At 43.6% G+C, this 27,054-nt stretch overlaps 1 protein-coding gene across 3 annotated transcripts in view; it reads left to right on the forward strand.

The window, feature by feature from the left end:
• The window catches only part of mid2 (midline 2), a 274,644-nt gene that overhangs the window by 127,194 nt on the left and 120,396 nt on the right, over positions 1-27,054 (forward strand). The window lies entirely within an intron of this gene.

Raw genomic sequence — 27,054 nt, forward strand, 5'->3', positions numbered from 1 at the left:
AATCTTGGTGTGGGATATTAACCCATAGCCTTCTGTCTCAGAAACAAGATTGTTTTCAACCACTATACATACATGAATGGTGGTGCTTGGAGGACAATTTCAAGTGTACCAAAAGCTCTTTCAACAGGGTTACCACTTTGTGCACAATGATGAAAAGTTTTGATAGAGTAGGTGGAGTATAACTGTTTCTGTTTGTAGTAACTGGAGGTCACAGATTTAAGATCATTAGCAAAAGGACTGGGGAGTAAATTATATTTTTCCTTTTTACATAGTAAGTTATGATGACCTGGAAAGGATAGTGGAAACAGAGTCAAAGGGAATTAAATATATATCTGGACAGGAAAAATTTGCAGGGCTGTTGAAAAAGAACAGGGGAGCAGGGGAATAAATAGATAAATCTTTCAAAGAGCCAATATGATATACTCAATGACCTCTTTTTGTGCTATATGGTTTTGAATTTAGCAAGGATTACGTAGACAATAAAGCATAGGGAACGTGATCCTGTTGTAAATTCTGAATTTTTCTCTGCTAATGAATATTAACGAAGCATTTCACAGAACAAATAGTCAAATTACAAAAGTAAACCAAAAAAAGAGCACTTATGTTCAAATTTTGAAACCCTTTTTAATTTAAAAATAACAGTCCATTCTGCCTGGTAAAATCTTTCCAAGTATTTCACCAGGTTAGTAAATAGAATCGACAATAACACAATCTTGTGTAGGAAATCATATCCTTTTTTTGAATATCTTGCTATTTTATTTTCACAAAAAAGCATCTTTTCAACATCTAAAGTATATTTGATCACCCTTTCCCTCCTAACAACCCCATTTCATCAACACTGTCCAAGAATGACAAACTCTAATAAGAAGCACATTTGTTTATTGTATTTCACTAATGGAGAAGTCATATGCTTGGGGCCTTGTTGGGGAGGTGAATCTGTATAACATAGTACTCAGTAACATCTGTAGGAAGAAAAGAATGTACTTGCTTTTGCTGAATCTGGAACTGCACTATTTGTGTGTTGTACTTTTTTCTTGAATTTTTGTTTGTCTGTTTTCTTTGCACATGGTACACAAAATTACACAGCATTTTGCGAATAGCTACACTGAGGATCCAACATATTTCTGTACGTATTGGTAATATTAGATGTTGTCACTTCAAGTTCTAAATCACTTCTATTTGATCCAGATTTTCATCATTTTTGTGCCAATTTCTGCTTTCTCTTCATCACTGTATCTATAGATTGAAAGCATGTTCTCAAATGGATTGTGTACTGAAACGGGAGTAGCCATTAATTGCTGTTGAGTGCTTATCAAATATATCACATCCCATTTTGCCTGAGGGAAATACAGGAGGGATTCATAAACCCAGCAGATTTTGTTAAACTGTTTTTTTTTCTCTAACAATTTCTCAAAAATTAAGGGGTAGAGTTTATGGAATAAAAATTAGATATAGGCCTTAGTTTTTTCAATGGCGGAATCTCGCTTCCCGCTATCCGAATCCCCGCCAACTCCCAGTGCCCCACAGCTATTTCGCGCCCGAATGAGTGTTAATTAGCTGCAGGCAGGACTTCCCTCACTCACTGCCTTAGAGATCTGCCAGCCCATCTGATCTGCCAGTAGCTCTTCAGCCCTTGTAGTGACAGCGCGGCAGTGGACAGAAAATTATGTGCAGGAGGATGTCTGAGACTAAGTCTGTGCACCGGAGGCCCAGGTAAGATCAAGGGGTCCCAGGGCGGGGAGGGTAGTGAAGGCCTGAGTGGGGTGGGGTGGGGGTGGGGGTGGTGGGGGGCGCGAACAGGATGATCAGGGACTTGGGGGAGAGGTCTAGGAGAGGGAGGGAGATCCGGAGACCATCGGACCTTAAGTGCGGTGCACCCGACTTCAGAAGGGGGCTTCTGATGGAGGCGCTGCCCCCACCTTCCCACCCGAGATGTAACTTTGCTGATTTTCGGCCTTTCCCCATGCAACTTCAATCCTCCTGCCAGCCTAAAAATTGAGGCTGGGTCAGAAACTACCCTTAAGTGGCCAACAATGGACCATTTTAGGGCTTCAATTGGGGTAAGGGCAGGCTGCCTGTCTGGGGCCTTGCCCGCCCCAGCGTAAAATCACAGTGTGGTCGGGATAGATGGGGACCCGGAGGGAATCCCGTCCCTTCAATTTCATGCTCTTTCACCACCCCCCCCCCCTCCCCCCTCCCTCCAATGCCCCAAGTAAAAGCGGCGGGGGTGGGAGGGCAGCGTAAAATTGTGGTCCTAGCATATTTCCTATTTTATCAGTATAAGATGGCTGTAACAAGGATTATTTTGGGAGACCAACGTCTGCTATTGGGTCAGGTTATTTTTCAGGTGTCCCTGGAGGCTGCCTCACAGGTGTTGAACAAAACACCCATGGAGAAATTGGATTGTAGTGGATCCCTCAACTACTGCTGTGACCTAAGCAGCAGGTGCCAACAAAACAACACTTTTTTACTTTATAAATAATGTCAAAAACATTTTTTGGGGGGAGCCAGGAGGAGCAGGAGTGTTCTCCTTACTCCACAGTCCTTGTGATCTACCCCCATTGTTGCTCTCCCATCAACCCTTCCTCCCCACCCAACTCACGGAACTTAGTTTGAGGCCGATGCTGAAGGGACAAACAGCCTGAAATTAAAATGGGTGAGCTGCCTCTGGACACTGGCTGCTCTCCCAAATAATGTTGTTGAGGAACTAGGCCCAAATTTGAGCTGGCCTTGAGCTTTCCAATTCAGGCCTTAGTAGTTACGTGACTGAGTATGGGCTAAAACTAATTATACCCTTGACTGATGCAAGAGTAGCACCAACTTGCATCTTTTTACATTAAGCACAAAAGAAAAAGGGCGATACTGATCATGCAGGAAAAATTATTTGGGGGGGTGAGTGGGGTTGGGGGGGGTGGGTGCGTTGCAGAGAAGCCAAAGCAATAAGCTAAGGGAAGAGGCTTGTGAAGGTGAGGGGCAAGAGAAAGAGAAATAGAGGCGCCATCATCAAGCAGTTGCCAATGGTGGAAAGGAAGAAGTGAGAAACAAGTCTAATGTCAGAGGGTATGAGCAGGGATTTAAACTGAAGATCACTCAGATATCTGTAGGTTCAATCCTTAGTGTGTCCTGAGTAAATTGATTTTTCAGCAGTTCTGACACTGCTGTCCTGTGTGTCCTGAGGTTTACCATGCAGCAGCTTCTAATGGAAATGTGCATGGGTGGATGCCAAGGAAGGACAGGATCAGGCTCGGCTATGATGTCTTCCAGTCAACAGCTTGTTGGCACTAGCTAACAAGGCTCACATGACTAACAGCCACTGGGAGAAAAGCTCCTGAAGGCAAATATTGCCTGTAAAATTGTCCCATGAGGGAAATGATGGCCCTGATTACAGGTGAGGCAAAAGCGGGGATGTAGGTGGATGTCAGTGACTGGGTAACCTTTAGCTGCTGAATATTCAGAGGATTGAATGCCTAGCTAGATAAACAGAGGATATTTAATCACTCTCACAACTAGCTTAGTGCAAATCAGGGATGAAACTTCATAAAATCCCATCTATTATTTTAACAGAAAAAGAGGAAGGAACTTTGTTTGAACTTGGAGTTCCATAGTGTAGTGTGACAGTGAAACTGGATAGTTTTCCATAATCCCTTCTGATCAGACAATATAAAACCACATGCTGTCTGTTGGTTCCAAGGGTTGTTAATGTTATGCTGTGGGTGTTGAAGATGGGTTTGAGATCTATGTTCCACTGGAATTTAGCCAGGCCTGGAGAAACATTCTGCCACGTTAGCAGTTTCTTAGTATTGTTGTTGCATTAAAAAGTAGAAACTGTTGACATTGTAAAAGCGAGAAAAATATAAAGGATTGAACAGCTGGGAAGAGAGGCAGGGTGAGATGCTGCATCAAGTTCATGATGGCACAGGTCTCCGCGCGTGCAACCAAGACCAGCTCCTGAGACTGCAATAGTACCTAAAGAGAGGGAAAGTGAGCCGCACTGTTGATCAGTGAATAAATACACAGCCCAGAGGGTCAATGAGCCATACCAACTAGTTAATAATGATATTGATTGCTGGTCTGTACTAATTTAGCTGATCTCAACCAGGAGGTTGGGATTCACTCCTCCTGAGAGATGGGAGAGAAATCAGACAAGATTCCCACTTCTGCTCACTCTCCTATAGAGAGTGAGTATAGAAAATATGTATTTGGTCCTGGTGTGAAGAGAAAATGGGGCAAACATGTGATGCCACCCCATTCTTTCTCCCACTTTGGAAGCAGGCCGTGCCCACTTCCTGATGTCAAGTCCCTCGATCAGGCTCTGAGTGCCTTTGATTGAGGGACCCCCCGCTCCCCAGGAGATGACAAGCTGGCTGCATGGTTTTTGCTGCCATGTACACCTCATGGCAACGAGCCTTCCTGAAGCTGGGTTACACCAGCAGTGGCGGGATGAGATGATCATTAATTGGTTACTTAAGAGCCTTCATAGGCGGCGGGGCAAGCAGGTCCACCATGGGCCTTCCCGCCCAGAACTTGGCTCTGGCGGTGATGGGAAGGTGGCCAGCTCCTAGTTTGTATGTTCTGGTATGCCACCAACCCACCTAATTATATGCCTTTCCTCCCTCCAAGCTCACCACCAGCAAAAGTGGAAGATTTTTTCCCATGTCTCCAGGGCCTGAATTTTTCCTGCGTCGGATGGGCTCGGCGGGAGTGGACAGAGGCGGTCGGGAAGCTGACCGCCGCCAGCGATCAGCTCTGCAACGCGATTTCACGCAGGTGGCCAATTAAGGCCCGCCCTGCATTGATTGTGAGCGGGACCTGTGCTGGCGGGGGGAGGAGGGAGAGCTGGCCTGGCGTGTGAAAGAGCATTTCAATCTCCCTGAGGCACAGAGCTGCTTCAGGGAGATTGAAGCACTTTTCAAAAAATTTAATAATGACATCAAAAATTTAATGAAACGACCCCTCATGACTGTGTCACATGAGAGGGACATATTTTTAATGGCAAAAGAAAGTTTTTATTTAATTGATATTAGCTTTAGGAAACCTCATCCTGTTAATGGATGAGGTTTCCTAAAAAATGTAAAGGCCGCTTGGCCTTTACGCCTGCCCGCCAACTGTAAGGTTGGACAGGCAGCATAAAATTCAAGTTAATTAGGTCCTTAATGGTCTTAGTAGGCCATTCAATTATCAGCGGACGCGCAGCCGACTCTGGTGCCTGCCCGCCGAATGAAATATCATGATGATGCACAGTGACATCGGCATGCACACCCGACATCGTCGCATGCCATTTGTTGTTCTGTCGTGTCTGGTGCGCGTTCGCACACTGATGTAAAATTCAGGCCCAGCAGTTTTGTCGCAGTTACAGTGGCTGACTGACAACAGAAATTTCCTCAGGGGTTTTCTCAATATCCAGACTCTCATACAGCCAATTGAATGAGGTATAGGAGACCAGTGGCACCTGTTGAATCATATTTGACCAAGCCAGTACCTTAATTGGAAAGGAAGAGGAGAGGAAATAAAAATAGGCAAAATTTAGGCTCTTGTTGTAGCAGTGAATTCATAACTGGCTTTAGGATGCATTCCAAATCATGCAGCAAATCATATTTGATTTTTGTCATTTCAATTTAAAACATAAATTTAAAAAATTATAGGGTACAAATTATAAGGTACAAAGAAAAACATTTTGTTTAATAAAATAAATGTAATTATCGAGCTATATTGTGTGTCAGCAGCATTTTCCCTAATGCCTTCTACATTTTCTGGATGTACTGATGGTCACACAATTACTCTTGTGTCAATTATCTCAAGTATTAAGACCAGCAGGAAGCACAGACAATAAAGCCTTAGAATGAACCGTAGTTAGATATTCAGTAATGCCAGATTTACTGATGGGATGAAATTGGCTTTTTCTTGTTTTGTTGGAGGGATGTCAATACAGTTATGAGCAAAACCTTGAACAGCTCGCAATTTACCGTATGCAATTGACCAACCCTTGTTAGGTTTCAAAGGATTTCGAGTTCAAGTGGTTCAAAGTGAGAAGGCATTTTCCCAGGATGTTCCGGTAGACAAGACAATGGATGGAAAGAAGGTTTCCTTTTAACAATATGTCTGCAGTATTTTGGTACCTGACATCCATTGCACTTTAGGTCACAGACAATAAAAATGTTACAGGTACATTATTATGTAATGCTGTATTGAATAAAGGTAAAAATAAAATTACTGCTGAAACCAGCTTCACATACAGTTTCATTTAGTAGTGCCCTACTAATTTATAAACTCCATCAGTCAGTATCTTTCAGTTGCTTAATTGACATAAAAAAGTAAAATAATTACAAATAACCAAGGCCATTTGACCCATTTTGGACATCCATTTAGATTGATGGCAATGTCCCCCTACTACTGCATTTACTTTGGAGAATATTTCTAAATGTTTCTGTTAAAATATATATCGCCAGGATTTTGCAGTCAACACCAGAAATTCCTGCCCAAAGTGAATGGACCTTTGGCTGGTCTGTCAAATTTTCCATCCTGCCCGTGACAATTCCGGCAGGACTGGAAAATTATCGTCACAGCATGCCTTCAATACAAAATAAGGATGAAAGCTAAAAGGTGCACTATCTTTATAAGAAGTATTTGTCATACATTTTTGTTCCCTTAATACAAAACACATCAAGAATATTGTCTCTCTCCTTGGCTTCTAAGGCTGAAGGATACTATTTGCAAACTTGGTGTCCTATTTGACTCTGAGCTGAGTTTCAAATCCTATAATCCTCCACCTACTAATATCATATCTAATCCTCCACATTCTAATATTACCTGTCTCTGCCCTACTTCAGCTCATCTGCTGCTGAAACTCTCACCCATGCCTTTGTTACCTCCTGTTTCAAAGGTCTCTTGGCCAGCCTCCCACCTTGCACTTTCTGTAAACTTGAGTTCATACAAAACTCTGCCCATATCCTAACATCACGTCCTGTTCAAACATCAGCTCTGTGATTGCTGTGGTACATTGGTTTCAGTCCCACAGTCCTCAGAGATCCCTGTGCTCCTCCAATTGTGGCCTCTTGCACATCCCTGATTTTCTCCGCTCCACCATTGCTGGCCTTGCCTACAAACGCCTAAGCCCTGGAACTCCCTCTCTCTCCTTCAAAAACCTACCTTCTTGGCCAAGCTGATAATCACCTGTCCTAATACCTTATGTGGCTCAGTGTCATTTTGTTTAATCACTCCTGTTTTACTATGTTAAAGGTTGTTACAATTATGAGGTTTATAGGATCATTTTGGGACTGTGTCTTTAACTTATGGTAAAATGAAGGGGTCATGTGAGCTGTTCTGAAGTCCGCCTGACAACAGACCTGAGGAAGGGGGTTGTTAAAGATTAAAGAAGGCCCAGATTGTTTTGCTGGGAAGAAGTTGTAAGGTGTTCACACTTGCAGATAATGGCAGCAACATCTGTACTATCATAGACTGATACTCTTGAAAGTACCAGGAAGGTGTTCAGAGTAACTGTTTACAACCCGACATGCTTTAAGCTGTCCACTTCTAGGATGAAAATTGGAGTCTAAAGAATACCTAATTAGCATTTCTACCTGGATACAAAGCCCATGTGATTCATGCTGCAATAGAGATGGGCTTTGAGAGGGGAAGGGTTTCTAAGATAGCACTGAAAACTCTCGGACACTGGAAGTCTGCTGGGAGAGGGAGCAGCTAGAGGCCAAACGTCTCTATGGTTCACCATGCAGGAATGCAGGTGGGAGCTCATGCTTGGATCGAAAAGACCAAATTCGTGACGATTTCAAATGAGGCTGGAAAATTTACCTAGTTTGTGCTACAGAGAGAATCATCAGTGGAAAAACCATCACCATGAAAAGACAGTTCTGGGGGATAAAAGTTAACAGGCTGGTAACTGAAATAAACCCTTGGGAGTTAAGAATCTCTTTGGACTGGGTCCAGGGAAATAAAATTACTAAAAGGACAGCGTAAAGTATACCTGTGAAGCGGATTTTTTTCAGTTGTGTTGAAAGTAAAAGGGGAAAGTTCTGTTCTGAAAGTATAAGTTGCCTATAAATCTCATGTTAGGCCAAGAGTGCTTTTAGTCTGTTTGTTACATTAAAAGTCTTCAACATGTGAAATCTTGTATGTCACCCTTTCACCTATCAACTGCAAGTTTGAATTTTTTAAAAACTTATCAGTCTCCACAGAGATTGCAACATTACTAATCCTAATGTCACTGCACCCCGCAGCCATGTTGGTTAGTTCCAGGCTTCAAGAGTTCATCTGCTGAACCTTTGCTGGATCAGATGGTCGCTCACAATAATGGCTTCCTGGACAGACATTGTTGGGACACTCCGAGCCTGGCCATCTCCATGGTCACCTGGACCAACTCACACAACAGAAGGCTCCCCCTCCATGTCCCCTGCCCCATTCTCTACCATGGATATCCTCTTCCTCCGAAGATATCATACCTTCCTCTCTCTCCACATCTTCAAAGGTTTTGCTGGATCCCTTTGCTGGACCATGTTGTGAAGCATGCAGTCAATTGCAACAATGTGAGAAACTCTGGCAGATGAGTATTGTAAGGCCCAATCCCTGTGGTCCAGGCAACAAAAATGCATCTTGAAGACTGATGGGCCACTCTGAGGGTTCTTATCAGTAAAAAGCTGTCATTGTAACGCCTTTGGCTTATGTAGAGAGGTGAGGAGGTATTGCTTCAGAGGGCAGTACTTGTCTCCTAGAATTCATCCATGGACTTGGGAGGTGAGGTGGAAGAGCTGCGGAGGGCTTGACTTGAATCGAATGAAAGCGTGCACAGACATGCATGAAGTTTTTCTTGTTGCAGGACAGCTTCACATTAATGGAACGGTAGGTCTTCCTGCTGATGAACTGGATGCCCCGATAACCACATGGGTGCAGTTAATGCCCTGGACTTGAGGGGGCACCCGGTGATTGAAAATCCAAATGCCCTCTGAGGCTCCAGCGGTGAGGAATTTGATGCAGTCTCCAGCTTTGCAAACGAGGGCATCCGTGACTATTGTGGTGTTGCTGGCTGTGGAATGCTGTAGAGATCCTTGGCTGAGTCCTGAAATGAGATGAAGGAATTTGAGGCCATGGTAACTTTGACTGCTACTGGCAAGGCCTGGCCATGAGTTGAGTGAGGTGTGAGCTCCTCATCGATGAAGGGACAAATGACCATTTGCCTGGAGAGTCTCAGTCTCCTCCTGCACTGCTTTTCTGTCCTGTCCAGACAGCATCGCCTGTTCCGGTAGACCCTGCACTCAGACACTCTCTCCTTCTCCATGGCTGTGCACTTCTGATGCCCTGGTCCCCTTCATTGCTGCACATGCTGCCACTGAGATTCCTCAACATTCTCTGTGCGCACATGGAGCCAGTCCCATTTCCAGGTGCGTCCTTTCTGTTTCCAAGCAGCCTGGTTCAATGCCCCAATGGCCAGGCAATGTCAGTTGTGTTCACAGCCCCTGAAGTGACAGGAACCTCATCCCTGGGTCACCATCCTACCTTGAACAGCTCCTGCAGCTTTTCGATGCATGCTGTGAGACCTTTCGACTAATTCAGTTAGAATAAAGTTTCAAAGACTTTCCTTGCCTGCTGCCTTAACTTCATGATTTTTCATGCCTTCACTCACTGAGCATAATTGCTGAGGGCTCCCAACTCCCAACCACCTCCCGGAAAGTTGCTTGGCATCTAAAGTTGGGTCTTTTATTGTGGCATCAGTGAGCTGGATTGCTGCTTCACTATGTGGAAGTCTGGTTTCCCGCCTGCACCCTTTCCTGTGCTGCATAAAATGGCAGAGTGTGGAAACAGGGGCAGGATTTCTGCCATGGCTCAGCGGGCTATTTTGTTTGTCCTCCAACCTCCATTCTATCCTGAATCTGGCTCTAAACTTGTAGCTTGAACTTGACTTGACATTGAGTTGTAATTGTGATCTTTATTTCAACAACAATTTGCATTTATATAGTGTCTTTAATGTAGTAAAGTGCCAAGGTGCTTCACAGGAATGCTATCAAACAAAATTTGACACAACAATGTGAGATATTATGGTAACAAAGGCATGGATGAAGGTTTTAGCAGCAGATGAGCTGAGGCAGAATAAGATGATGTTACGGAGATGGAAATAGGCGGTCTTAGTGATGGCGTGGATATGCGGACAAATGTGGCACCAACACTCGAATTTTAACTGAGTTGGAAGGGCTCCGTGCTTTGGCCAAATTGGCACTGGAACCCCGATTCCGGAAGTCTCAGAACCCACTATTTTCAGGGAGGAAATGGGGACGGGAGGTATTTTCCACAATCATGGCTCACGAAGGCAGCTCCACATTTAAAAGTGCAGATGCCTTCAGTTAGAAGCAGTTTTGGTCCCTCAGGTTTCTGAAACAGGATGGGGGGGCTTTAGATATTTAGGGAAAAGGTCTAAACCTGCTGAAGTTCTTTGGAGAGGTCAGGTACCCCTTTCAAATTGTTCAGATTAATCATGAATATGCGTAAAAAGTGGATACAGTCTGTGCAGCTGTCAAGTTATTTAAATCCATTGCCCTTTAAATGTTGCAAGAAAACAGCCAGCCTGTAGTTGAAAAAAAATTGATGCTTTCACTTTCACTCGATGTTTGTTGTTATAAGCCTAAGTGCTATCACTATAGTATTATTTCTGCTTGACTGCTTCCACAATCTATCATTATCACAGTGTGGGGCGGTGGAGGTGGGTGGAGGGCTGTAAGTTCATAGTTTGACTGCTCGAATTGGTTATAAAGAAATCAGCTGTCTTTGTGGGGTTATGAATACAAATGTTTGTTTTCATAAGGGATTAAGTACTTGAAAGGATTTAAGTGTGTTGAATGGGTTTTTACCTAACAGATACTGGAAACCATTTTTATTTCATCTCAGCATGGTTCCTGAGTTCTGGATACTGGGTGAGTTGGTGTGGAGGGTTTATGGGCAAAGGGTGGTAATTGATATGTCGACATGAGTTAGCACCAAGCTGGTACAGAGTCTATAAAAGGTTATGGGATAGGTAGGTGGGTCATAGATTTGCGTGAGTTGGCATAGGGACTATAAAGGGCCATGAGGTGGGTAGAGGGGGATGTGTTGACATGGAAGGTATGAGGTGCCATGTGTGGGTGGCATGGATGGGGAGTGTGGGGCGGTGGGGGTGGGAACTTGAGGGTTTTTTTTTTTGTTTTATTGATTTTATTATAACTGGGACCAAGTCCCAGAGGACCAAGGTGGGCCTTTCAAATAGCCCACCTCAGCACCTGGCAGCCCTTGTGGCTGCCTCTGCACTGTTTGTTGGGAGAGGCAGGTTTGACTCCAGTTAGCAGTCCCCCAAAATGAGAGTCAGGCGGTTCATGGCAGTTTCTCCCTCAGGTTTGCAGAGTCCCAACTCTGTGTACCCGACTCAGGAATGAAAATTTGGCCCCAAGTTTGTAACAGTCTGTGCCTTAGACAATTGCCAGGTAGTCAAATGGTGTCAGTGACTAGGGAATGGAGTTTGTGACAGGTACCAAGAACAATGGCTTCAGTCTTCACAAAACTTGTTGGATGAAATGTCTGCATATCCAATACCGGATGTTGGTCAAGCAGTGGGACAGTGACAGTAGAAGGGTTGAGAGAGGTGCTGATGTAGGACCTATGGAAACTGACATGTTTTCAGATGATGAAGGGATCTTGTGCACTGATAAGTAAAGAAGAACAAGATAGTTGCAAACCTGTATTATAGTAAAGCAGAAAGCTTTCGGAAACTGAGTGAACTAAGTTATCCCATTACTGATTGATGTTTGGACTAACAGGTACTTACCACCGTGCAAATCCATGTTTATGAGCTATTTAACACAGAGGTTGGAGGTATGTGTGAAAGACGGAGTTAGACTGCATTGGGCAAGCTGTAGAACTGCATTCTTATGACACTAAATCAGAAATTAGCTTTTATCTACCAGGTAGGTATATTGTTAGTGTAATCAGCATCATTCATTGCTTTGCCACAGGTGTTGTCCTGCTGGCATTTTGAAATGTAATACTGTAGAAGATGGAGATTAAAACACCTTATTAAACCTGTTGTTTGGACAAGGGATTCAGAAAAATTTCTGTTATCAGGATTCATGCCCTTAGGGTAATGGAGGATACCCCCCAAAAGGTAGAAATTTTTTAACTACTTATTTTTATGTGGCATTTGAGGAAAAGGCATGCTCCTTCCAGCTCTACAACATTACTGCAGGCTGCTGCTGGCCACAGTTTTGCCTTCATGGAGGGACAGTTTCTGCCTCACAAAATCATCTTCTCACAATGGTGACCAAACACAATCATGAAGGTGTCTGTTAACTGGAATGTCCTGGCTGCCTTTTGCTCATTTACCAACAGTTGGCTGAGTTTGGGGATGGAAGGATTGTTTTCTTCACTAACTATATTTAGCTCAGTTTTACAATCTGCTTTTGGCTTCTTATGTCTGAATTTTTGGAGTCCTGTTTTTCTTTTTGCTAAACTGGATCAATGCATTGCCTAAAATTGAGAAGCAAATCTAAGAAATTAGCCACAGAGTGAAAACACAATTCTCCTTCCTTTAAGAATTTTAAGTTAACTTTCTTGGGAATAAGACCAGTCATAAAATTGTGCATTGTTTGCGCTTGGGTAACAAATTATGGCTTATTTCCTGCTGCTAAAATGCCAGTGCATGCGTAAGCAAGGATGCAGAAATCTAAAGTTAGAAACTGCTTTATTGGAAACAGCCCTGGTGGGGAAGAGTAAAACTATGTTTAATCAAAGGTTGAAAATCATCATTGACAGTGCAATATTCAAGATCTGTAATATATTTGCTTCACCACTTTTCCTTATTTTCTTCAGGACCCAGAATTGGACGGTACAGCAGCATAATGTGTTAGAAATGTTCACCTTTTTTGAATCTTGTCTGGGTTAATAGGTTTTCTTCATTTGAGAGGTGTGAATGCTTTGTGAAATGAACTCGGAGAAGTGTATTTTCTAATCTCTCAGCACCCCGCAGTAAACCGCAAACTGTCAGTCTCACTCAGAATTCCCAAAGATGGCCAACATTGTAAATGGAAAATGTCACCCCGGTGTAGGAGGGAATAGTGTTTTCATAGTCAAGCCATTTACTCTGATTTTAAGCCATACTTGGGGCTAGGCATGAAAAGTGGAAAATGTTGCCATTTCCCAAAACTGTCATTCCTTTGTTTCAACATGACTCAATGACTTCTCATATTTAATGTATTAAATGTATATTTAAGGTCCAAAGAGCAACTCGTTCCAAATAAATTCTGATGTTCTTGCTGCATAAGTGTTCATGGAACCTCTTAACAAACTCAATGTTCCAGAGGCAGCAATAGCAATTTTTGTTAATAGGGATTTCCAGAATTACTTTAGACCATTTCACCAAAACTAGAAGCTTGCAACCTGGAAGGAACAGACATTGACTTTAAACTTTTCATCAAATATTCACCCTATTTTCTATCAAACTATTGGCTCATCATAATTAGAAACATCTGCTGGCAGACTAAAGTTATGAGCTCCAGTAGCCCTCTGCAGTTCTCTGGAGAATGGCTCCTACAGCCATAGTATAATTCCTTATTAGAGTTATAAATCAGCGAGTGGAAGATGACTATCTCCCAAAATTATTTCTTCCTATACTTGTCATTGTGCAGCTACAAATTATATCAAGTGGCAATCACTTGTGTTTATTATTGACCTAAAGCTCCCATTAAGCTGCCTGAGTAATATACTTCACCACAATCTTAAGAGTTCCCATTTCTGTAACGATGTGACATTTGCACTTGACACTCAATGAGGTGATTCATTTGTGCAGTACTGTAGGAACTTTCGTGTTTTTTTTATTCATTCACGGGATGTGGGCTTCGCTGGCTGTCCCAGCATTTATTGGCCATCCTTTTTTTCCCTTGAGAGGGTGGTGGTGAGCTGCCTTCTTGAACCGCTGCAGTGCATGTGGTGTAGGTACACCCACAGTGCTGTTAGGAAGGGAGTTCCAGGCTTTTGACCCAGTGACAGTGAAGGATCGGCGATATATTTCCAAGTCAGGATGGTGAGTGATTTGGAGGGGAACTTCCAGGTGGTGGTGTTCCCATCTATCTGCTGCCCTTGTCTTTCTAGATGGTAGCGGTCGTGGGTTTGGAAGGTGCTGTCGAAGGAGCCTTGGTGAATTCCTGCAGTGCATCTTGTAGATGGTACACACTGCTGCTACTGTGCATCGGTGGTGGAGGGAGTGAATGTTTGTGGATTTGGTGCCAATCAAGTGGGCTGCTTTGTCCTGGAGGGTGTCGAGCTTCTTGAGTGCATTCATCCGGGCAAGTGGGGAGTATTCCATCACACTCCTGACTTGTGCCTTGTAGATGGTTGACAGGCTTTGGGGAGTCAGGAGATAGGTTACCCGTCGCACTATTCCTAGCCTCTGACCTGTCCTTGTAGCCACAGTATTTGTATAGTTAGTCCAGTTCAGTTTCTTGTCAATGGTAACCCCCAGGATGTTGATAGTGGGGGATTCAGTGATGGTAATGCCATTGAACATCAAGGGGCGATGGCTGGATTCTCTCTTGTTGGTTATGGTCATTGCCTGACACTTGTGTGGTGCAAATGTTACTTGCGACTTGCCAGCCCAGGCCTGGATATTGTCCAGGCCTTGCTGCATTTGGACATGGACCGCTTCAGTATATGAGGAGTCGCAAATGGTACAGAATATTGTGCAATCATCAGCGAACATCCTCACTTCTGTGCAATCATCAGCGAACATCCCCACTTCTGACCATATGATGCAAGGAAGGTCATTGATGAAGCAGCTGAAGATGGTTGGGCCCAGGACACTACCCTGAGGAACTCCTGCAGTGATGTCCTACAGCTGAGATGACTGACCTCCAACAGCCACAACCATCTTCCTTTGTGCTAGGTATGACTCCAACCAGTAGAAAGTTTTCCCCCTGATTCCCATCGACTCCAGTTTTGCTAGGGCTCCTTGATGCCACACTCTGTCAAATGCTGCCTTGATGTCAAGGGCAGACATTCTCACCTCATCTCAGGAGTTCAGCTCTTTTGTCCATGTTTGAACCAAGGCTGTAATGAGGTCAGGAGCTGAGTGGCCCTGGCGGAACCCAAACTGGGCGTCAGTGAGCAAGTTATTGCTAAGTAAGTGCTGCCTGATAGCACTGTTGATGACTCCTTCCATTACTTTACTGATGATCGAGAGTAGACTGATGGGGCGGTAATTGGCCGGGTTGGATTTGTCCTGCTTTCTGTGTACAGGACATACTATTATGTTGTGAGTCTCATGCCAATTTTGAATCTGTGCTGAGACTGCCCAGACTTATTACACTCGGAACGTTTGCAGCCATGTAGTGGTCAGACACTTGTCCCATTATTCTGATCTGGACTAAAACCACTTTGCGATGCCTGTATACCAAGTCTCATACGTCCATTACCCCTCTGCTCGCTGATCTACACAGGCTCTTAGTTAAGCAATGGCTCAATTTTACAATTCTCACCCTTGCATTCAAATTGCTCCACAGCCTTGACTCTTCCTATCTCTGTAATCTCCTCCAGTCCCTAAACCCTCCAAGGTATCTGACTGCTCTAATTCTGGCTTCTTGAGCATCCACATAATTGCTCCACCATTGGCAGCTGTGCTTTCAACTGCTAAGCCCTAATTCACTCCCTAAATGTTATTGCCTCTCTTTCGTTCTTGATACATCCCTTAAAACCTACCCCTTGGACCAAGATTTTGGTGATCTGCTCCAATATCTCCTCACGTGGCTCGGTGTCAAATTTTGACACTTGTGAAGAAGCTTGGGATGTTTTTCTACATTAAAGTCACTATATAAATGCATATTGTTTTTATGAATGGATACAGCTCTAATTGACTCTACCATCCAGTCCCAAAACTAATTTCTGACAGGCTGTGTCTTGTTCAGATTTGTCAAAGCAAGGGTTAACAAAAAACTTGCATTGAATTATTAAAAAAATGAATGTTTGAAAGAAAGGAAAACTTACATTTACCTAGAGCCTTTCAAAACCTCAATGCCCAATGCACCTTATATCCAACGAAGTACTTTGGAAGTCTAGTCACTCTTGTATTCCATTACTAATATCTCAAACTACTTTGCTTAATGAATAACCTTCGTGGAGCATGACTATATTGTTATGTTGGAAAAAATGTATTGTTCTAATTTTACAATAGCCATGTTCATTATTGGTATTGATAGATTTTTAGCACATCAATATGGATGTCAATGCTAGTTGAGGTTTACTTTAAATGTTTTCATTGGCATCTGCAATCCTTTTGGTTTTGTGGTAGTTCTAAATCACAATTTGTGTCTGGGGCAGAACCATCATTGTTCCAACCAGGTGAAGAGGGGTCAAATGGCTCCCCTCTTTGCCCTCTCCTCATTTTGAGCTCAACAGGTTTTTTTGTTGGAAAAGGATATACTTGCCATTTCAAGTGCAATGATCATAAAAGAACCAATAGGAGACGTTTTCTTGAGTTTAACAAAGAAAGAGGTTGGCTTTATTATATTTAAATTTGTTCAGGTAAAATAATAAAATATGCAGGACTTTTTGCCCACACTGACATACAGATTACAGTGTGGGGAGGGATAGGCTGGCCAAATGAGTGTTCATAAAAGTTGAAAGGAATTCAGTTTGTAGTTTAGTGATTCGGCTGGCTTCAGGTTGAATTCGATGGTCTCGATGATTCCAATTTAAAGATGTAGATGACAGAGCTGGTCTTTCTTCAGGAAAGACCAGCTTCTTAAAAAATCTCTGCCTGCTGCAAGGTGTCCCTGGATGATCCCAGTCAGCAAACAGGGCTTGAAGCTGCTTGTCCTCAGTTCTGCTGAGAAAATTTGTGCTTAAAACATACAAATGTTTGGTTTGTCATGTGACTTTCCTTCTTCATCTGTAGGGGGATTAAAAAATACATTGTCCATGCTTTCAAAAGGTGACCTGATTAGCTCATTTCTGCAAGTTAACTTAGCTGGGTGCCTTTGCCCAAGCAGTTAGTCTTAATGGCCCATCTCCATCCGTTGAAACTCTTTCGAGTTATCAACAGTCACAGATTGCAACTCTTTTCGAGTACAATCACAGTTCTTGGTTTCCGGGAGTGGGACATGAACCCACAACCCTCTGATTCAAAGGCGAGGGTGCTATGAACTGAGCCACAGCTGACACCTCTCTATCCGTTGAATACCTAAGCCATAGGTGCCTTGCTAATTAGACAGAAGATGCAAGTCCTTCACACTCCCCTGATGTCATTGTCATTGGCGTTGCAGACAGATTGACTCCACTCCAAGGAATTGGAATGTAGACGGTATAGTAATGCAGCTGGGGTTAGCCATCTTGGGCTGTGAATTCAAAATACTTTAGTCTCTGTGTCTTTAAAAAGTTTGCTTTAAAAGTTCAATTTAGGTATCTAGTTGATGGACTAAAGATCATTATTTGGCATAAAACACATCTTCATGGTGCCTGTTATGACACAGCAGTTGGTAAAGCTGAGTTATTTAAAAATCCCAAAGGGAAACCTTAAACAACTGTCATAACCTATATTTTCAAGTAGTATGTTTGAGATGCAACTCTAAATTCAGGCATCAGACCACCAGTTCTTGAGAAGTTTTATATCAAACCACATGAGACATTTATTATTCACACAAGTTAAATACATACACATGGCTACAAATTACTAAGATCATAACTTTTAATAAATTCCCAAACCAATCTCCATTAAGGCAACAGCAACCCATAGGGCAGAGTTCTCCCTTTGGCGAGCAGGGGCCGGGCCCAGGCCCAGGCCCAGGCCCGGGGCCCGCCCACCAACACGTAAAAAGACGCGCGGTGATATTGGGCGGGCGTCCCGACATCATTGCGCGTCATTTAGATTTTCAGTTCGGCAGGCGTGCAGCCAAGTCAGCTGCATGCTCACTGACCTGTCAACAGCCACTTAAGGCCATTAGTGAGGTACTTAAAACACTTAATGGACCTGCCCATCCAACCTTAAGGTTGTCAGGCAGGCGAAGAGCCCAGGCGACCTTCAGAAAAAACGTGAAACCTCATCCACGGGCGGGATGAGGGTTTTAAAATCTTAACACGCTCTTCAAATAAAAGTTATGGACATGTCCCAGGACAGTGTCCCATGAGGGGACATATCAGTAAAATTTTTTCTATTCTTTAATCTGTTTTTCACACTTGAGCCAATCTCCCTGAGGCAGCACTTTGCCTCAGGGGGATCTGTGTGCTCTTTCATGCGCACATGCGACAGAGTGCACTCCTGGCTCAGGGAGTCCCCCACCGCCTGCACCAGGAGCGCACAGCATTTCCAGTTGCACGTCATGCTGAGTGGGCCTTAATTGGCCTGCCTATGTAAAATGGCGGCGCGCCTCCAATCGGGGGCACTGATCAGGAACCCACCTGCTCCTGCACAACCCCCCCTCCAACAGGGGGAAGATGCTGCCCATAGACTTCACGCTGACACCAGGCAAAGCATTTTCACCTTACAAACTCAAAATGAGGTTCCTTTCACTTTGATCCCTATGTAGACAGTTGTAGGCTTACAGCTGCTTTGATGCTACATGTCTCTGCTTTGCACACACAAAACAGCTTGATATACCCAGCACATCACTTACAATGAGAATTTACATTCAATCACCAGTCCCTTTGAACTCCACCTCTTCTAACAATAAAACCCCTTTCATAATACCAATTTTATTAGTAATATAAACATTGCTTGGTCTCCGTTAGCTCAGTGCCAGATTTCACTCCCCTTCTTGAATGCTCTTTTCAACAAAAAGCAAATGTACCTCTACCTCTCTCACATCTCAAAATTAGTATACATCAAAGCACCCAGACTAGCTGGTTTTAATCCAGTTAAGACACACCCACAGACTAAACCTCTATTTTAAAAAAATAATTTCCAACAATATTATATATATTAATAGCTTCATGACAATGCCATCCATTCTATTTTGTTTTCCCTGTATGATCACACATCACCTGAGTACAATGTCACTGTGACAAAAAAGGACAAGCATCTCTGCTGACACTTCCCTCCACTCCTTGTCTACCCCCTAACTATTGCCAAGTTCTTTTTTGTGAAGACTTCTCAAGGTCTTTTTTGTGAAGAATCTGCCCCTTTAAAGCTTACATTAACTGTCCTGTACAATAATAAATGTCCACATAAAGTTACAGACCACCCATTCACTCTGTGCTGCTTGCAGTGTGTCACTACCTGGTGGTTACGCTGACAAAATGGATCATTGTTGATACCTGCCCCTAGGAAGACAAGACCTTAACTTCAATTATAGGGCATGCGATCAATGTGGGGTACCCTTTTGTGGAATGTTTGATATTAGTCTACAGTGAAGGGTAGAGCACAATCACATCATTGTGTTTGATTTCATGTTATGATAAACATTTCCCTTCGATAGCTTTCATGAAACAAACTACAAAAGCCAAAATACAATGTGTTGATGTGATAGCAGGCATTGAAACAAGTTGTGTACAGCCTAATACAATGCAAATAGTGTCTGTCAATTTTTTAATTCATTCATGGGATGTGTGCATCGCTGGCTAGGTCAGCATGTATTGCCCATCGCTAATTGCCCTTGAGAAGTTGGTAGTGAGGCACCTCCTTGAACCACTGCAGTCCATATGGTGTAGAAACACCCACAGTACTGTTAAGAAGGGAGTTCCAGGATTTTGACTCATTGACAGTGAAAGAACAGTGATATATTTCCAAATCAGGATGGTGTGTGGATTGGACAGGAACTTCCAAGTGATGGTGTTCCCATCTATCTGGTGCCCTTGTCCTTCTAGATGGTAGCGGTCATGGATTTGGAAGGTGCTGTCTAAGGAGGCTTGGTGAGTTCCTGCAGTGCATCTTGTAGATGGTACACACCACTGCCACTGTGCATCGATGGAGGGAGTGAATTTTTGTGGATAGGGTGTCAATCAAGCGGGCTGCTTTGTCCTGGATGGTGTCCAGCTTCTTGAGTGTTGTGGGAGCTGCTGTCATCCAGACAAGTGGAGAGTATTCCATCACACTTCTGACCTGTGCCTTGTAGATGGTGGACAGGCTTTGTTGAGTCAGGAGGTTAGTTACTCATCGCAGGATTCCTAGCCCCTGACCTGCTCTTGTAGCCACAGTATTTATGGTCAGTTGGAAGGAAAGGGTTTGGTGAATAGAATAACCTTTCTTCACTCCTACCACCCCCTCTTGCCTCCATCATCCTTTTTTCCATTTAGTCACTTCTGTTCTCACCCATAATCTTCCCCTATTTTCTGACCCCAGCTGCACACCTTTCCCTGGCTTAGTAGTTGCTTAAAAGCTGTTAAATCTGTATCTTCTTCCAGTTCTGTTGAAAGATCATCAAATTGAAATGTTAACTCCATTATTCCCTCCTGATGCTGATCATCTGAGGGTTTCAAACACTTTCTGCTTTCCTCATTCACCCTTCCTCATGTTCTTAACATGCAGGATCAGTAATGTGCCTAAAGCTACTGCTTATTGTCAGATCATTGTTTGTTGTAAAGACTTAAATAATGGGTTGTCAATTTTAAATATAAAAATACCAGCATAGGGCTCAGAGGTTGCCTCTCAAAATTAGACAGGATTGTTTTTAAAATTCCAATTTGAAAGGTGCTACTATTATTGAGGGAAGTTTATTTTGGAAGTGGAGAGGATGGGTAGACGAGCAAGGGTATATTCCCTGGAAATACAAGGCTCTAGTAAAGGAAACAATGTCGGTCATTTAAAACAAAAATAAAAATACCTGGAAAAACTCAGCAGGTCTGGCAGCATCTGCAGAGAGGAACACAGTTAATGTTTCGAGTCCATATGACTCTTCAACAGAACTAAGTAAAAATAGAAAAGAGGTGAAATATAAGCTGGTTGGGGTCGGGGGGTGGAGGGGGGAGGGGGGGTGGGCGGAGACACAGGTAGAACTGGATAGAGGGCCAGTGATAGGTGGAGATTGCCAAAAGATGTCATAGACAAAAGAACAAAGAGGTGTTGAAGGTGGTGTTGGTTATTTGTCCCTTTCATGTAGGATCATGGTAGGAAGTATGTTTTTTGCCCTTCCACTAATAATTTTGTAAAACATTTTATGTTAGAGGTAAAGAATGATTAAAAGACCAATGTGCAAATGTCATCCCGCCCCAGCGAGAGCTGAAAGTAGTCTTTCCTAGCGTGCGCTTTGGGATTCTGAATCTATCTTTGACTTGAGCTTTAAATTGTTCTTTAGATTCTAACTTTTAAAATTCTAACTTTAGAAAATGTTTTGCATTTTAACCTAAATAGACCTCCCTCCTTCCCCACCCCACCAATTCCAAGTGGTTCCTTCCTCAGTTTGTGGAACCAGCTATTCACAAAGCATGATCAAGCTCCACCCAGCATAAGGAGAATGTGTGTGAGATTCTTCGGAATGCTGACAGATTGCCAAACCAGCTTGCTAGGTGATAGAAAGGCTGACTGATCCAATCACCCATGAGGGTTACATTCTATGCTTCACTGGTGCAGAGCTGCAATACACAGTGTATTTGAAGGGAGCTGGTGCATAAAGGCTTAGCTTAACAGGAACTGTCCAAAAACTAGGACACCATGATTCTGGGTGACATTGGCTGATGCTGAAGGAGGCTAATACCTTAAAGACAAAAGTCATTACAACGTAGGAAAGCTTACACTAGAACACTGTTATAGGGTTCAATTCAGGGTTTAATTTCCTGCACTTAATGCATTCATATATTTTTATGCACTATTTTAATTTCTACTGATTAATGACTGCATTAAAGTACAAATAAATGTTACGCAAATACATTAACCAGTGCACTGCCAGTGAAAATTAAACTCCACTGTGTGGGCCCCCTTTCTATCTGAAATTCCAGACAATGTCCTCCCATAAACTACCTCCACTGGTATAGCATGTCACCTTACATCATCTTATGGGCCCTTTTAAGGTTTGAAATTTTGAAATATATACAATTGCGTGTTACAGATATTGTACTGAATTAATATTGCTGATTGACTGCAAATGTTAAGGGTTGAAGGAGCATGCACTTTTTCACTGGTGCCAGGCTTTTGTCAGTTTGACAGAGACTTAATAACAGGTCATTGAGTAAAAATTTTACATTGGTCAGTCATCCAGTTTTGAAATTTGACACTTTTGTCCCACATCTGTACCACCAATTCAACGTTGATATGTTTGGTGCTCTGTGAAGGAAAAGTAAACTGAAACAGGTAGTTTGGAGAGGCAATAGGCCTAAAAATACACCATGGTGAAAGTCAACACGACATCAACCTGTAGCAGTGAGTAGTAGGGTTGAAGCCTCTCCATCGCTAAGGTGCAGGACCGGCAACTTCCCTGATAAATATTGCTGGCCAGAGTTTTTAGGATGGCAGGGGCCGATCCCTACTGACTTCAGTAGTGCCGATGCCCTATTGCTCTAATGAGCATTGATTGGCAGACGGTGGGACTTCTGCCTGTCACCGGGAGGAAGTGCTGCATTGGAGAGCTGTCAGCCAATCAGGTTGGCCTGCAGTTCTCCAGTCGTTCCAGGAACAGTACTGCAGTGACCAAAGGAGGTCTGGAACTAGACACCAGGAACTGGAGGAGAGGTAAATGGAAAGGGTCAAGGGTGGGTGTGGTCACGAGGGGGGTGGTGATCTGTGTCTCGGTGGGCGGGGGATGGGGGGGTGGGGGGGGTGGGGGGGAGGGAGGTCTGGAGGTCACCAGGGCCCAATGGGTGGGTGCTCCCAGTCAGAAGGGGGCTTCTGAAGGAGGTGCCATTCCCCGCCCCCCCAACCCTTCCTGCTCGAGATCAAACTTTGTTCAATTTCGCATTTCCACTGATCTATCATTCACCTGTCAGCCTAAAATTTGAGAATGGGCGGGAAAAGGCCCTGAAGTAGTCATTAAGTGGCCATTTAAGGGCCTTAATTGGGGCAAGGGCAGGTTTCCTGGCCAAGGCCCTGCCCGCTCCTGCATAAAATCAGTACCTGGTTGGGGTGGGCGGGACCCTGGAGGGAATCCCATCATGCTATTTCATGCTCCCCTCCCCACCTCAGAATCTGCCAGGCTTGGAGGGTGGGGGGATGGGGGAGTGGGGTGGGGGGGGGGGGGCAGCATAAAATTCTGGACAGTTTCTTTAAAAAAAATGCTTTGAGTGAAGTTCGAGCTGTTTTTCATGGGTGTGCTAACACTTTGGTAATGCATTAAAATGATTGTCATCTCCTGAACGGTAGCCACCACTTCAAAGATTACAAGATAACGGGCCGTAACTTCCAAGCTCCCCAGCATTGGATTTGGGGAATACCCCAAAGTTGCGATGGGGAACCCCTCTTGGAACTTCAAAGGTCAGGGGTTTGCACAGCATTTGCCCAGAAGTGCAAACTTCCTCTGGGTAATTGCCCTGTTCTGGGAACCGTCCGAAAATGTGATTTTAAATCGCAAACTTCAGATGGTTCCGGCTGTGTTACACAAATAGTTACCCAGGAAAAGTTTGAAAAATTAAAACCTCTGCTAACTTCTGGGCAACTATTGTAAAGACACAGACTGCCCCCCCCCCACCCCCACCCCCCACCGCAACGTGCCCAGGAGCAAAAATTGCTGGGAAAACTCAGCAGGTCTGACAGCATCTGTAGAGAGAAAGACAGAGTTAATATTTTGAGTCCGTATAACTCTTCTTCAGAACTAAAGAGAAGTAAAAATGTGGTGAAATATATACTGTTTAAGTGAGTGGAACAGGTGAAGCTGGATAGAAGGCCAGCGATAGGTGGAGGCAAAGGATGATGTCATAAACAAAAGGTCGAAGGGGTGTTAATGGTGGTGATACTGGCTAAAGGAGGTGCTAATGGTGACATTAAGAGTAGAAAGCAGAATGATCAAGTGACAGATGGCCCTGGTGGGTGTGGGGTGGACGGTGTGGGAGAAAAGATAAAATAGGCTAAAAGGTGGGAATAAAACAATGAATGGAAATAAATTTTAAAAATAATAATAGAAATAGGTGGGAAAAAAATATATATAAAAATTAAAAATAAATATTTGAAAAAAGGGGATCAAAAAGGGGTGAGGGTGGAAGAGACAGTTCATGATCTGAAGTTGTTGAACTCAATGTTATGTCCGGAAGGCTGTAAAGTGCCTAATCGGAAGATGAGGTGCTGTTCCTCCGGTTTGCGTTGAGCTTCACTGGAACATTGCAGCAGGCCAAGGATGGACATGTGGGCATGAGAGCAGGGTGGTGTGTTGAAATGACGACAGGGAGGTCTGGGTCATGCTTGCAAGCAGACCGAAGATGTTCCATAAAGCGGTCACCCAGGCTGCATTTGGTCTCTCCAATGCAGAGGAGACTGCATTGGGAGCAGCGAATGCAGTAGACACCCCTTCGAGCTTTTGTTTATAACATCTTTTGCAATCTCTCCTTTGCCTCCACCTATCGCTGGCCTTCTATCCAGCTTCACCTGTCCCACCTCCCCTTAAACAGTGTACATTTCACCACCTTTCTACTTCTCTTCAGTTCTGAAGAAGAGTCATATGGACTCGAAACGATAACTCTGTCTTTCTTGCCACAGATGCTGTCAGACCTGCTGAGGTTTTCTAGCAATTTTTGTTTTTGATTTAGATTAAGTAATTGGACACTGAGTGGCAATCTGACACCATTGCCACTCCGAAAAAGTTATGGCCCAACAGTGGATAAGGAACGTTGTTCAGCACATTTGATTCACCATCCAGGGAGATCCAATATCTCTTCCCCACATTGAACCTCCCCATTGTTCCTTTAGATGATTCTCGGGTATTTACTTCACATGTTGATCACTCTGTGGATAACAATTTCCTGGCTATATGTCCTAAAAGTACATGCTAAACAGTGATAACTATGTTCATTTAAAATACAACGGAGCAGTTTTCAGGATGACACAATGAAGACAGGTCACATGCATACATCCTCAGCCAGCGAGAGGAACAAAGGAAATGGATCACACTCAACTATTTTCCTTTTGGACCCCCAGGATAAATCCAGCTCTCAGAATGCAGTGTTGTCACCTGTACATCATTCTGATCAGGTTATCTGGTTAACTCTTGCGCAAAACTTGCCTCTTGTCAGTCATTAAGAGGTGTCGATAGTGACCACAAAACATTCTATGACATAATCACATCCGCACAGATGAATAGATTGTTGGAGCAAAAAAGTGACAATCAAACCCCAAAATTAAACCTATACATTATTGCAATGTTCCTGTTCACCTTCCTTCATTTTTAAAATCCATTTTCTTAATGTCTGCACCATCACCCCATTTAGAGCCCTCTTGCTTCCCCTGTTTTCTTTCTTCATTGCCACCTCCTTTCAACGTAAACTAAAGCTGAGGAATTTTCTAAAATGAGAAATCATAGACTGTAGGTGGGAGGGCATGTTGTGATGAGGACATAAGGAATCTGCAAGGGGATATAGACAGGTTGAGTGAGTGGGCAAAAACTTGGCAGGTGGAGTTTAATGTAGGAAAGTGCGAGGTCATGCACTTTGGTAGGAAGAATCAAAAGGGGGACTATTATTTAAATGGAGAGAGATTCCAAAAAGGTGAAGCACAGAGGGATCTGGGTGTTCTTGTGCATGAAACACAAAAAGTTAGCATGCAGGTGTAGCAAGTAATTAAGAAGGCAAATGGAATTTTGGCCTGTATTGCTAGGGGGTTGGAGTTTAAAAATAGGGAAGTCTTGTTACAACTGTATAGGGTATTGGTGAGGCCGCACCTGGAGCACTGTGTACAGTGTTGGTCCCCGTATTTAAGAAAGGCTATACTAGCATTGGAGGTAATTCAAAAGAGATTCACTAGGCTGATTCCTGGGATGAAGGAGTTGATTTATCAAGAACGGCCCAGGTTAGGCCTTTATTCATTAGAGTTTAGAAGAATGAGGGGTGACCTAATTGAAACATAGAAGATTCTGAGGAGGCTTGACAGGGTAGATGCTGAGAAGATGTTTCCACTTGTGGGGAACATAGTTGCAGAATAAGGGGACATTCATTTAAAACTGAGATGCGAAAGAATTTCTTCTCTCAGAGGGCAGTGAATGTCTGGAATTCTCTAGCCCAGAGAGATGTGGAAGCCAGGTCACTGAAAGTATTCAAAGAGGTGGTAGATAGATTTTTGGAATATCGGGGAGTTGACGGTTATGAGGAGCTGGCATGAAAGAGGAGTTGAGGCCTGGGGCAGATCAGACACAATCTTACTGAATGGCAGGGCAGGCTTGAGGGGCCAAATGGCCTACACCTCCTATTTCATATGTTCTTATGCATACTCTGTGCTGAAGTGGGATTGATACCCATCTGGTTTGAAGTAGGCAATCCAGTTTTCTGGCATGTTGTCTGACAATTAATATAATTCAGTCATTAAATGTTATAAAGCATTTTAACCATGCACACCCTGGGAGGTGGGGGAGGGGGGAGCATGGTTGGTGTGATTTTTCCACACCAATACCAATGTCTTCCCGTGCATCCTCCTTTAAACGGGCAAATCAGGCTCCAGATAATTGCAGTTTTAACCAGAACCTTGAGTTTCCTTGTTAGGCCAACCCATCAGCAGAAGGAACCTGGGCCAAAAGAAGTGCAGAAAGATGAGTTTTTTTATTTAGTTTCCTTAAGGAGCAGGAGCCCAATAAGGAAACTTTGGGCCTCCCTTTCCCCAGGCTTCTCAGCTGCCTCTGCTGACTATGATGCCCTCTCATCCCTTTTCCCAGTGCTAGGGATTGAAATCCTGCCCCTATCCACTGGCCATCTGCTTCCCACTGGTTACATATAGAAGACTGATTGAGTCCATGCAGCTGGGGCCCAGGAGTTTAAAATATCTTGGGCCTCAGGCTGTCCAGGTTGGCCTACACCCATACAAAGCTAAAGCTTCAATTAAAATAACATTGCTTATTCACTTTTCTGTGTTCCACAAATTCAAGTTTTTGAGGAATTACAGTCAACAGTAAAGCAAACATTGAAACACTAGGATTGGCAGTGGCATGATTTCACACCCTCATCCTAGCCCTAGAACCAAATCCCTCCCAGAAACCACAACAC

This window comes from Cetorhinus maximus, chromosome 8 (assembly GCF_964194155.1).
Source record: "Cetorhinus maximus chromosome 8, sCetMax3.hap1.1, whole genome shotgun sequence".
Taxonomy (NCBI): Eukaryota; Metazoa; Chordata; class Chondrichthyes; order Lamniformes; family Cetorhinidae; genus Cetorhinus; species Cetorhinus maximus.